Below are 12,509 nucleotides of genomic sequence, written 5' to 3'. Positions count from 1 at the left end.
TTATAGCTCCTCTACACTACCCGTCGCTATAGCTTATTATTTCAGCTTCTATGAAACTTTATGAAAAGATATAAAACACGATCACATCTCATCAAATCTTGAGCTGAAAGAATGTTCTCTAATCTTGGGTAGTGCCATAGCCTCTGTACCATGGTCTTCCACTGTCTTGGGTTAGAGTTCTCTTGCTTGAGGGTGCACTCGGGCACACTATTCTATCTTAATTATCTTCCTCTTGTTTTGTTAAAGTTTTTATAGTTAGTATAGGAAAGATTTATTTTAATGTTGTTGCTCTTCTTAAAATATTTTATTGGCTTCGTTTCCTTAACTCACTGAGCTATTTTCCCTGGTGGTGCCCCTGGGCTTATAGCATCCTGCTTTTCCAGCTAGGGTTGTAGCTTAGCAAATAATAATGATAATGATAATAATAATAATAATAATAATAATAATAATAATCATCTCGTATTTTTCCACATATTTCTCCTTCGATTCCAGTCCGCAAATCAAACTAGAAAATAGGGAGACGAAAGATCATGTTTACTTTTTTTGGAAACTTGTAAAAGTCATCACTTGAGTTAGGTAGAAACTACTGACTGGTGGTAACACACCCCCTTACGTACTCTCCCCCCTCCCTCTATCGAGGGGGGGGGGAGCTTCAACCACACCCCAGTAGCTTAAGACAGCACACCTTTTCGGACGGTGATGTCTCCTATACATCGCGTCCTATTAAAGTAAGATGGATGTTGACGTGATCATTAGAGCTTCTTCTTCTTCTTCTTCTTCTTCTTCTTCTTCTTCTTCTTCTTCTTCAGTACTCTACTTTTTTCCTTCTCATTCCTATGCTTTTTTCTTATAATTCGTTTGCTTTTTTTTTCCTTCTCTTTCCTCTGCTTTTTTTCTTGTAATTCCTCTACTTTTTTCCTTCTTATTCCTTTGTTGTTGTTTTTTTTCTAAATTCTTTACCTTTTCCCTTCTTATTACTTTTCTTCGAATTCCTCTACTTTTTTTTCCATCTTATTCCTCTGCTTTTCTCCTCTAATTCCTCTGCTTTATTCTTCTTATTTCTTTTTTTCTAATTCCTCTACTTCTTTCCATCTGATTCCTTTGCTTTTTTCTTCCAATTCATCTACTTTTTTCCTTCTTTTTCCTATGCCTTTTTCTTCTAATTCCTGTACATTTTTCCTTCTCATACCTATACTTTTTTCTTCTAATTCTTCAACTGTTTTCCTTCTTATTCCTCTTTTTTTTTTCTAATTCCTTCACTTTTCCCCTTCTTATTCCTATGCCTTTTTTTTCTAATTTCTCTACATTTTTCCCTCTCATTCCTATATTTTTTTCTTCTAATTCTTCAACTGTTTTCCTTCTTATTCCTCTTTTTTTTCTAATTCCTTCACTTTTCCCCTTCTTATTCCTATGCCTTTTTTTTCTAATTCCTCTACATTTTTCCCTCTCATTCCTATATTTTTTTCTTCTAATTCTTCAACTGTTTTCCTTCTTATTCCTCTTTTATTCTAATTCCTCTACTTTTTCCCTTCTTATTCTTATGCTTCTTTTTCTAATTCCTCTTCTTCCCTTCTCATTCCTCTCATTTTGAGGGTATGATTTATTCATAAGATAATAGTGAAGTTTTTATTCATTGCGAGAAAATATGATTCTGCTAGTAATTGGATAAGCGTTGAAAATAATTAATAAGTTATAATGGATATAATTCATTCCATTTTCATAAAGAAAGTTCTTGAATACATTGGATTTCTTGAATAAGAATGTAGATACTTAATTCATTCATAAAAAAAAAAAGAAGACTTAGAAATATTAGTTTAGTGACATTGGTTCTAAAGGCAGAAAAAAATTCCCCTAGATAATACTTTTAACGGTTTTAGCTACTTGTTAAAAACATGACCTATTAATAACACCACAAGAATCTTTTTTTATGCTGAAGACTTTACTTCACTTGCAAAAAAAAAAAAAAAAAAAAAAAAAAAACCTTATACTTTGTTAGTAAAATCTTTCGCCTGATTCCTTCTTGAATTCTCCTTCAACATCATCTCTCTACAACCGCCCCCCACATCCACACCCACACCCACCCAGTATTTCGCCTGCCCACCCACCCACCCCTCATAACACCCACCCAAGCAGCAAGCCCACCCACCCACCTATTATCACACCCACACAAACACCCCGCCCACCCACTCACTCATCATCACACCCACCCAAACAGGCCGCCCACCCACCCACCCACCCAAACAGGCCGCCCACCCACCCACCCACCCAAACAGGCCGCCCACCCACCCACCCACCATTAAACCGACCCAAACGCCCCGCCCACCCACCCACCCATTATCAAACCCACCCAAACACCCCGCCCCCCCACCCACCCACATATCATCGCACCCACCCAAACAGCCCGCCCACCCACCCAAACAGCCCGGCCACCCACCCACCCACATATCATCAAACCCACCCAAACAGCCCGCCCACCCACCCATCATCGCACCCACCCAAACAGCCCGGCCACCCACCCACCCACATATCATCAAACCCACCCAAACAGCCCGCCCACCCACCCATCATCGCACCCACCCAAACAGCCCGGCCACCCACCCATCATCGCACCCACCCAAACAGCCTGCCCACCCACCCATCATCGCACCCACCCAAACAGCTCGGCCACCCACCCACCCACATATCATCAAACCCACCCAAACAGCCCGCCCACCCACCCATCATCGCACCCACCCAAACAGCCCGGCCACCCACCCACCCACATATCATCAAACCCACCCAAACAGCCCGCCCACCCACCCATCATCGCACCCACCCAAACAGCCCGGCCACCCACCCACCCACATATCATCAAACCCACCCAAACAGCCCGGCCACCCACCCATCATCGCACCCACCCAAACAGCCCGCCCACCCACCCATCATCGCACCCACCCAAACAGCCCGGCCACCCACTCACCCACATATCATCAAACCCACCCAAACAGCCCGCCCACCCACCCATCATCACACCCACCCAAACAGCCCGGCCACCCACCCATCATCGCACCCACCCAAACAGCCCGCCCACCCACCCATCATCGCACCCACCCAAACAGCCCGGCCACCCACCCACCCACATATCATCAAACCCACCCAAACAGCCCGCCCACCCACCCATCATCAAACCCACCCAAACACCCCACCCACCCACCCATCATCGCACCCACCCAAAACAGCCCGCCCACCCCGCTCTTATCTACGTCTTAGGTCCTCAGATCAAAGAGGAAATCATTGAAAATTAACGAGAAAAAAATATCTGATTTAAATTTTTTGAAACTTGTGAAGTTCGTTATTCAACTTAACCCTGGATAGGTACGGTGGGTCGTTTGCGACCCCGAGCGTCAAAAAAAAACAGGTTTTTCTCACGTGACTCACCCCCGTGACTGAATTTGTGGGTGATCGACCTGCAGGAGGTGTCTCCCCTACACGCTCTAGTAGTTTCCAGATGTGCATTGCTGTAGCTGTACTCCTTCCCCGATTTCTGAGACGCGTCGGGGTCGTTCGCGTCCGAGTTTACCCTTCTGGGGTAGTTTGCATAATTATCAAAGTTATTACGTATTATGATATTGTCGTAGAATGGTGCAACTTGTATAGGTTATCAGTTGTGGAAAGTCTTGGTGGATTGTTTGGCTACCATGTGCATGTTTTTTTTTTTAGTTAAAATGTCGTTCATCACCACGAGGACCATTTTACCGCGAGTGCCGCTTTTTCATTTTTTTTCATTTTTTTGCCAAGTCATTTTTCCGTAAGATATTACCAAATAGTGTCGTAAAACTTTTGCTTGTTTAGTGTTGGAAAGTGTGTCTAGATGATCTGGCTACCCATGCATGACTTTGTTTTTGTCAGATACGACGTAGTTATTGGTATATTGGGTATTTAACTGCGGTTACCAATTTCTGTTTTTTTTTCAATATTTGTAAAAATTACTACGTAGTAAGGAATTGCCGTATATTATTCATTTTTTTTTCATGTTTATGTGTTAGAAAGTGTGCCTTGATGGTTGGGCTAACACGTGCATGTCTTTTTTTTTATCTGAGATGTCGTATATTAGAATGTCGGGCATTTTACCGCGAGTGTCCCTTTTTCATTTTTTTTCATTTTTTTGCCAGGTCATTTTTCCGTAAGATATTGCGAAATAGTGTCGTAAAACTTTTGCTTTTTTAGTGTTGGAAAGTGTGTCTAGATGATCTGGCTACCCATGCGTGATTTTGTTTTTGTCAGATACGACGTAATTATTGGTATATTGGGTATTTAACTGCGGTTGCCAATTTCTGTTTTTTTTCAATATTTGTAAAAATTTACTACGTAGTAAGGAATTGCCGTATATTATTGATTTTTTTTTCATGTTTATGTGTTAGAAAGTGTGCCTTGATGGTTGGGCTAACACGTGCATGTCTTTTTTTTTATCTGAGATGCCGTATATTAGAATGTTGGGCATTTTTCCGCGAGTGCCCCTTATTATTTGTTTTGCATTTTTTTGCTTAGTCATGTTACCGTAAGGAATTGGCAAGTAGTGTCGCAAAACTTATATTTTTATAGTGTTGGAAAGTGTTTCTAGATGATCTGGCTACCCATGCCTATTTTTTTTTTAGCCAGATATGGCGTATATATAAGTATGTGTTCGATTTTCCTGTGATTGCCATTTTTTCGTTTTTTCCCATTTCTTTCAAAATTACTTCGTACTAAGGAACTATCACAGAGTAATATTTCATTTATATGTTTATTTGTCGGAAAATATGCCTTGATGGTTTGCCTAGCACGTGGCTGAAATTTTTTTTTTCTGAAATGCCGTATATTAGAATGGCCATTTTTCCACGAGTGCCCCTTTTTATTGGTTTTGCATTTTTTTGCTTAGTCATGTTACCGTAAGGAATTGGCAAGTAGTGTCGCAAAACTTATAATTTTATAGTGTTGGAAAGTGTTTCTAGATGATCTGGCTACCCATGCCTATCTTCTTTTTTTAGCCAGATATGGCGTATATATAGGTATGTGTTCGATTTTCCTGTGATTGCCATTTTTTCGTTTTTTCCCATTTCTTTCAAAATTACTACGTACTAAGGAACTATCACAGAGTAATTATTCATTTAGATGTTTATTTGTCGGAAAATGTGCCTTGATGGTTTGCCTAGCACGTGGCTGAATTTTTTTTTTCTGAAATGCCGTATATTAGAATGTTAGCCATTTTTCCTCGAGTGCCCCTTTTTATTTGTTTTGCATTTTTTTGCTTAGTCATGTTACCGTAAGGAATTGGCAAGTAGTGTCGCAAAACTTATATTTTTATAGTGTTGGAAAGTGTTTCTAGATGATCTGGCTACCCATGCCTATCTTTTTTTTAGCCAGATATGGCGTATATATAGGTATGTGTTCGATTTTCCGGTGATTGCCATTTTTTCGTTTTTTCCCAATTCTTTCAAAATTACTACGTACTAAGGAACTATCACAGAGTAATGATTCCTCTAGATGTTTATTTGTCGGAAAATTTTGTTTACTTTTTTTTTGATTGAATATCATCAAATTTTTTTAGCTAAAATATTGTTTTACATTTTTTTTTCGATTTTATTTCCCTTCAAAAAAATTTTTTTGGGTCAGAATTTTAATTTTATAGTCGTAAAATAATCGACAATTATCCAGCAACCCACCATACAATTTTTATGCATATCCAATAATAATTAGATTAGTAAATAACTCCTTGAAATTGACATACCCTTCCTACATTTCAAGTGGCAGATTAGGGAGTCTGAGTCAGTGTGGTTGGCGGCCATTTTGTGGACATATCCGAAGCGTAAGCTGCCCTATCTATATATATTCTTGTTCCCTATAGAATTTGTGATATTTTGGTATATTTTTATCTGCATAAATATCATATTATATATTAAATATATGTATTTTTTTACGGAATTTCTAAGTACTCAAAAAATTACCTTTAGATATGGCCCCTGATATAAATGTAATTTACAAAATAATGAAGATTTTTTTACATATTTCTATTTTAGGATAACATATGTTTATTCCCTAAAAAAATTAGCCACTTCCTATTTCATTTGGGTACCCAAAAAAATTCATGAAATTTGGACAAATTTTTTTGGCCAAAAAAAGTTACCCTTTTTTTCTCATTTCAGATCTTCACCTCCATGGGTCTGACTTCATCCAAAATACATCAAGATGTGTCCTAAACATTCAAGAATCAATTCCTAAAAGGATTTGTGTATATATGTATAAACTTTTTTTTTATGAATTTTTATGTCAGGTCTTTTTTTTTTCTACTTAATTTTTTAAAATATTTATAATAAATAGTTTTTCTGCAGATGAGTAGTATTTATCTATACAGTTGTTTTAAGCATTCATTGAAGTTTTTTTTGGCAAAAGAAAAAAGGAGGTTACTGCAAAAACTGATTTTTCAAGAATTTTTTTGGCGTCGGGGTCGTTCGCGTCCGAGTATACCCTTAAAGGGGTGTCCGAGGACCGTACCTATCCAGGGTTAAGGTAGGAGGCAATAGAGTCCTTACTGATTTGGGGGGCAAGAAGGACCCCTTAAATTCATCCATCTAATTAAAGGATGCAGACTTTTCCGTTAAGGATATCCTTGATGGTGAGGTCTCCTGCAAACCGAATCTTTTTTCAGTTTGAAGAAAACTTGACTGATAGATTTTTTTTCTTTTTCTCTTTGTGAATTTATTGGATTATGATGCGTGGTAGATGGAGATGGTTTGGACATGCTCTGAGAACTCCCCGAGAGAGATTAGATCGCCAAACTTTCAACAGGGATCAACTCCATCTTCTGGATAACACCACTATCCCCCTTGGATACTTTTCTCCCTCTTTTCCCCTCCCTTACTCCTTTTTCCCCCCTCCATTACTCACTCTTCCCCATCACTCACTCCCTTTTCTCCCCTCCCTTACTCCCTCACTCACTCCCTCTTTTCCATCACCCTTTTTTCCCTCTATCACTCTCTTTTCACTTTTCTGCCTCCCTCATTCTTTTCTCTCTCCCTTACTCCCTATTTTACTCCCTATTTTCCCTCCCTTACTCCAAATGTTACCCCTCTTTTCCCTCCCTACTCCATTTTTTACCATCCTCACACTCTTTTCTCTCTCTCACTCCTTCTTCTCCCTTCCTCACTCCCTCTTCTCACTCCCTCTTCTCCCTCCCTCACTCCCTCTTTCCCTCACTCACTCCTTCTTCTCCCTTCCTCACTCCCTTTTCTCACTCCCTCTTCTCCCTCCCTCATTCACTCCCTTTTCTCACTCCCTCTTCTCTCTCACTCAGTCACTCCACTCTCTCCCTCACCCCCTCTCTCCCTTCCTCACTCCCTCTTCTCACTCTCTCACTCCTTCTTCTCCCTCCCTCACCCCTCTCTCCCTTCCTCACTCCTTCTTCTCCCTTCCTCACTCCTTCTTCTCACTCTCTCACACCATCTTCTCCCTTCCTCACTCCCTCTTCTCCCTCCCTCACTCCCTCCCTCAGTCACTCCCTTTTCTCACTCCTCACTCCCTCTTCTCCCTCCCTCAGTCATTCCCTCTTCTCACTCCCTCACTCCTTCTTCTCTCTTCCTCACTCCCTCTTCTCACTCTCTCACTCCTTCTTCTCCCCTCCTTACTCCCTCTTCTCACTCCCTCACTCCCTCTTCTCCCTCCCTCGGTCACTCCCCTCTCTCTCTCTCCCTCACTCCCTCTTCTCACTCCCTCACTCCTTCTACTCCCCTCCTCACTTGCTCTTCTCCGGTCCAAAATAGTTCGGAAAAATAGGTTGAAGAAAAGTATTGGATTTACTCTGGCTGAAACTTCCGAAAAATCGTTACTAAGTTAGGTAGATGTGAATAGGGGCCTCACTGATTAAGAACACCCTCTCCCTCTCCCTCTCCCTCTCCCTCTCCCTCTCACTCTCCCTCTCCCTCCAATAAAAACCCTTAAATGCATCCTTGTAACCTCAGACAGCAGAATCTCCCGTTAAAGATATTAAGTCTCCCACGCATCGAGTCAGATTTTCATCTTCTTTTTTCTATTTCTTCTTCTTTTTCTTTTTATTCTGTTAAGAACATACACACACGCACACACACACACACACACACACACATATATATATATATATATATACACATATATATCTTCATATGTATACATCTATAAATGTATAGATATATATATCTATCTAAATATATATATATATATATATATGTGTGTGTGTGTGCATGTATGCATATATATCTATATATGTATATAAGTATATATATACATATATATATATATATATATATATAAATAGTATGTATATATATGGGTGTATATATGTATGTATACAAATATATGTATATATATATATATAATATATATATATATATATATATATATTATATGTATATATACATATATTTGTATACATACATATATACACCCATATATATATATATATATATATTACATTGGTTTGATACTTTGTTGTTTTAATTTTAGATTTTTTATTTAAAGTATAAATCGTAAATCAATGTATTTTGTATCATATTGTTACGTCTAGTATTACTTATTATTTAGTTTTCATTAATCTGATTAGCAAGCTGTCTTGTGTCATTTTAGTGTCCTTGCACTAGCCTCCTGGCTAGTACAGTGGTAACGTGTTTGCCTAGCATTCGCTTGGCAGCAGATCGATCCCAGCCCGGGACTGTGAGTTTAGGCTGTTTACTGGGGAGGCCACTGATGTGGATGGGCACCACAGTGGGCGTATGGGCTGACGTTCTGATGAGTGTCTATTCTGATGAAACTGAAACCAGATACCTTTTCTGTTTTTTTTTTTTTTGATTGGTGTTTTTTCTATCTTTTGTGTTTTTGGATTTCGAATGATTCTACTTTCAGTATTTGTTGTTTACTTTTTTTTTCTCTAGTCTCCCTTGTTTGTCTTTCAATTTTGTAATATGGTGATTACTGAATATTAGTCTAATTTGTCATTTCGTGGGTGTTTAAAAACATATAATATAGAATTTTGATGCCTTTTTATGACACCATGTGGCAGCTTAATCTCTTGGTTTGCGTGTGTATGTATTTTTTCTCGTATTGTGTATATATATATATATATATATATATGTATATATATATATATACATGGAGCTCTTTCTGCTTATTTATATTTGTACATGAAAATTTGGATTTACCTCAAATCTTTAATACCTTTATGAGAGAGAGAGAGAGAGAGAGAGAGAGAGAGAGAGAGAGAGCGCATCTATTCCACTTCATCTAGATATTAATCTTATAAAACATTATTGCTGTATGATCTTGTGAGCATATGTGGATAGATTTTATAAATAAAGAAAATGCTGGTTTCCTAACAGCCTCTCTGTTCTTAGTAATGGATTCGAAGACTCAAAAGACTTCTTTCCTCTCCTGAAGATCTGTATAAAATCCAGTCACGTCCAACCACCTGTTCCTCGAAGCATTATTTCCTGGAATGACTCGTTTTTTTTCATTAAGCCAATTTGCCGTTTTCTTTTGATTTGCCGTTTTCTTTCGATTTTGCCTTCTTCTGGCGAGACGAGGGGAAACCTTAGTATTCTGATTCTCGACGTAAAATAACCTCGCTGTTAAATAATCAGTCATATTTTCCTGTCTGTTTCTGTCTCACATAAATCAGAACATTAGAAATCGTTAGTATATTGTATGTGTTATTGTGTTTTATGTTATTTTATCGTAAAACATAGAACAACAATATAGTATTTATAATTATCGAAAAGGATATGTTTTCTTACATGTTCTCGTACAGATATATTTATCTCATATGATTTTGTCAATGGAAACTAAGCAGTCAACAATGTACTTTGAGAATACTGTTTCATTTCAATATGCTGTTACGAGTTTAGTGGATCCTCTTGCCCCGTATAATGATTTTTTCGAATATGAATTCCTGGAAAACAACATTTTTTATGCATGATGATGATAATAATAATTATACTAAAAATAATAATAATAATAATAATAATAATAATAATAATAATAATAATAATAATAATAATAATAATACTAATAATAATAATAATAATAATAATAATAATAATAATAATAATAATTATTATTATTATTATTATTATTATAATAACAATAATAATAATAATAATAATAATAATAATAATAATAATAATAATAATAATAATAATAGTGAAAATATTTGGCATTATTATTATTATTATTATTATTATTATTATTATTATTATTGCTGCTGTTGTTGATTTTTTTGTTGGTGTTGTTGTTGTTGTTGTGGTTATTGTTGCTGTGATTTATTATTATTATCATTATTATTATTATTATTATTATTATTATTATTGCTGCTGTTGTTGTTGTTGTTGTTTTGTTGTTGTTGTGATTTATTATTATTATTATTATTATTATTATTATTATTATTATTATTGCTGCTGTTGTTTTTTTTTTTTTTGCTGTTGTTGTTGTTGTTGTTGTTATTGTTGCTGTGATTTATTATTATTATTATTATTATTGCTGCTGCTGTTGTTGTTGTTGTTGTTGTGATTTATTATTATTATTATTATTATTATTATTATTATTATTATTATTATACTTTCATTTACTTTGATATTCAAAATAGATTACTTTTCTTATTCATCTAAAACCAATTATTTCCGGATTCTTTTATTACTGTAACCTCGAAAATTTCAGCCATTTTTTTTAACCATTACATTTTTTTATATTGTTATAATATATTCATACACAATCCATAAATCTACCCAGAATAACTTACAACTTCCCTTGGGAGTCTGATATGAGAGGTACCGGCTCAAATGAAATGAACAGTCGTGTTTGAAATCAAATCATATTCATTTGCACGTTTGCAAATTCTCGATATCATTTAATCTTCTCGAGACCCATTAGGGCGGAAGATAGTTTCGGAACTCTATATGTCTTTGGCAATGGCAGAATAAAGATATGGTTCAAAGATAAAAGGGGGCCTCTCTCTCTCTCTCTCTCTCTCTCTCTCTCCGTATTATTTCTCTTTGTCGATATGCTTCAAGGGTAACAGGACTCTCTCTCTCTCTCTCTCTCTCTCTCTCTCTCTCTCTCTCTCTCCGTATTATTCCTCTTTGTCGATATGCTTCAAGGGTAACAGGACTCTCTCTCTCTCTCTCTCTCTCTCTCTCTCTTCGTATTATTCCTCTTTGTCGATATGTTTCAAAGATAACAGGGCTCTCTCTCTCTCTCTCTCTCTCTCTCTCTCTCTCAAATCATTTTACTGGCTGTGCTTGCTATAGTAACAGCATTCTCTCTCTCTCTCTCTCTCTCTCTCTCTCTCTCTCTCGTATTATTCCTCTTTGTCGATATGCTTCAAGGGTAAGAGGACTCTCTCTCTCTCTCTCTCTCTCTCTCTCTTTCTCTCTCTCTCTCTCTCCCCGTATTCTTCTTTGTCGATGTTTCAAAGATAACAGGGCTCTCTCTCTCTCTCTCTCTCTCTCTCTCTCTCTCTTTGTATTATTCCTCTTTGTCGATATGCTTCAAGGATAACAGGACTCTCTCTCTCTCTCTCTCTCTCTCTCTCTCTCTCTCTTCGTATTATTCCTCTTTGTCAATATGCTTCAAAGATAACAGGTCTCTCTCTCTCTCTCTCTCTCTCTCTCTCTCTGTCACTTCGTATTATTCCTTTGCCGATATGCTACAAGGGTAACAGGACTCTCTCTCTCTCTCTCTCTCTCTCTCTCTCTCTCTTTCGTATTATTCCTCAGTCGAAATGCTTCAAGGGTAACAGGACTCTCTCTCTCTCTCTCTCTCTCTCTCTCTCTCTCTCTCTTCGTATTATTCCTTTGCCGATATGCTTCAAGGGTAACAGGACTCTCTCTCTTCGTATTATTCCTTTGCCGATATGCTTCAAGGGTAACAGGACACTCTCTCTCTCTCTCTCTCTCTCTCTCTCTCTCTCTCTCTCTTTTTCGTATTATTCCTCAGTCGAAATGCTTCAAGGGTAACAGGACTCTCTCTCTCTCTCTCTCTCTCTCTCTCTCTCTCTTCGTATTATTCCTCTTTGTCGATATGCTTCAAGGGTAACAGGTCTCTCTCTCTCTCTCTCTCTCTCTCTCTCTCTCTCTTTTCGTATTATCCCTCTTTGTCGATATGCTTCAAGGGTAACAGGGTATCTCTCTCTCTCTCTCTCTCTCTCTCTCTCTCTCTCTCTTCGTATTATCCCTCTTTGTCGATATGCTTCAAGGGTAACAGGGGTCTCTCTCTCTCTCTCTCTCTCTCTCTCTCTCTCTCTGTATGTGTCTGCGTGTGGTGCAGTTTCCAAAATAATCTCTTCTTTACAGATTGCCTTAAATAAACGAATCTTTCTCTGTGAAAGATTGCCTTTAAATAGCCTCTCTCTCTCTCTCTCTCTCTCTCTCTCTCTCTCTCTCTCTTTCGTATTATTCTTCTTTGTCGATATGCTTCAAGGGTAACAGGACTCTCTCTCTCTCTCTCTCTCTCTCTCTCTCTGTATGTGTCTG

Source organism: Palaemon carinicauda, chromosome 20 (assembly GCF_036898095.1).
Source record: "Palaemon carinicauda isolate YSFRI2023 chromosome 20, ASM3689809v2, whole genome shotgun sequence".
NCBI lineage: Eukaryota > Metazoa > Arthropoda > Malacostraca > Decapoda > Palaemonidae > Palaemon > Palaemon carinicauda.
Note: the sequence above shows the minus strand (reverse complement) of the source record.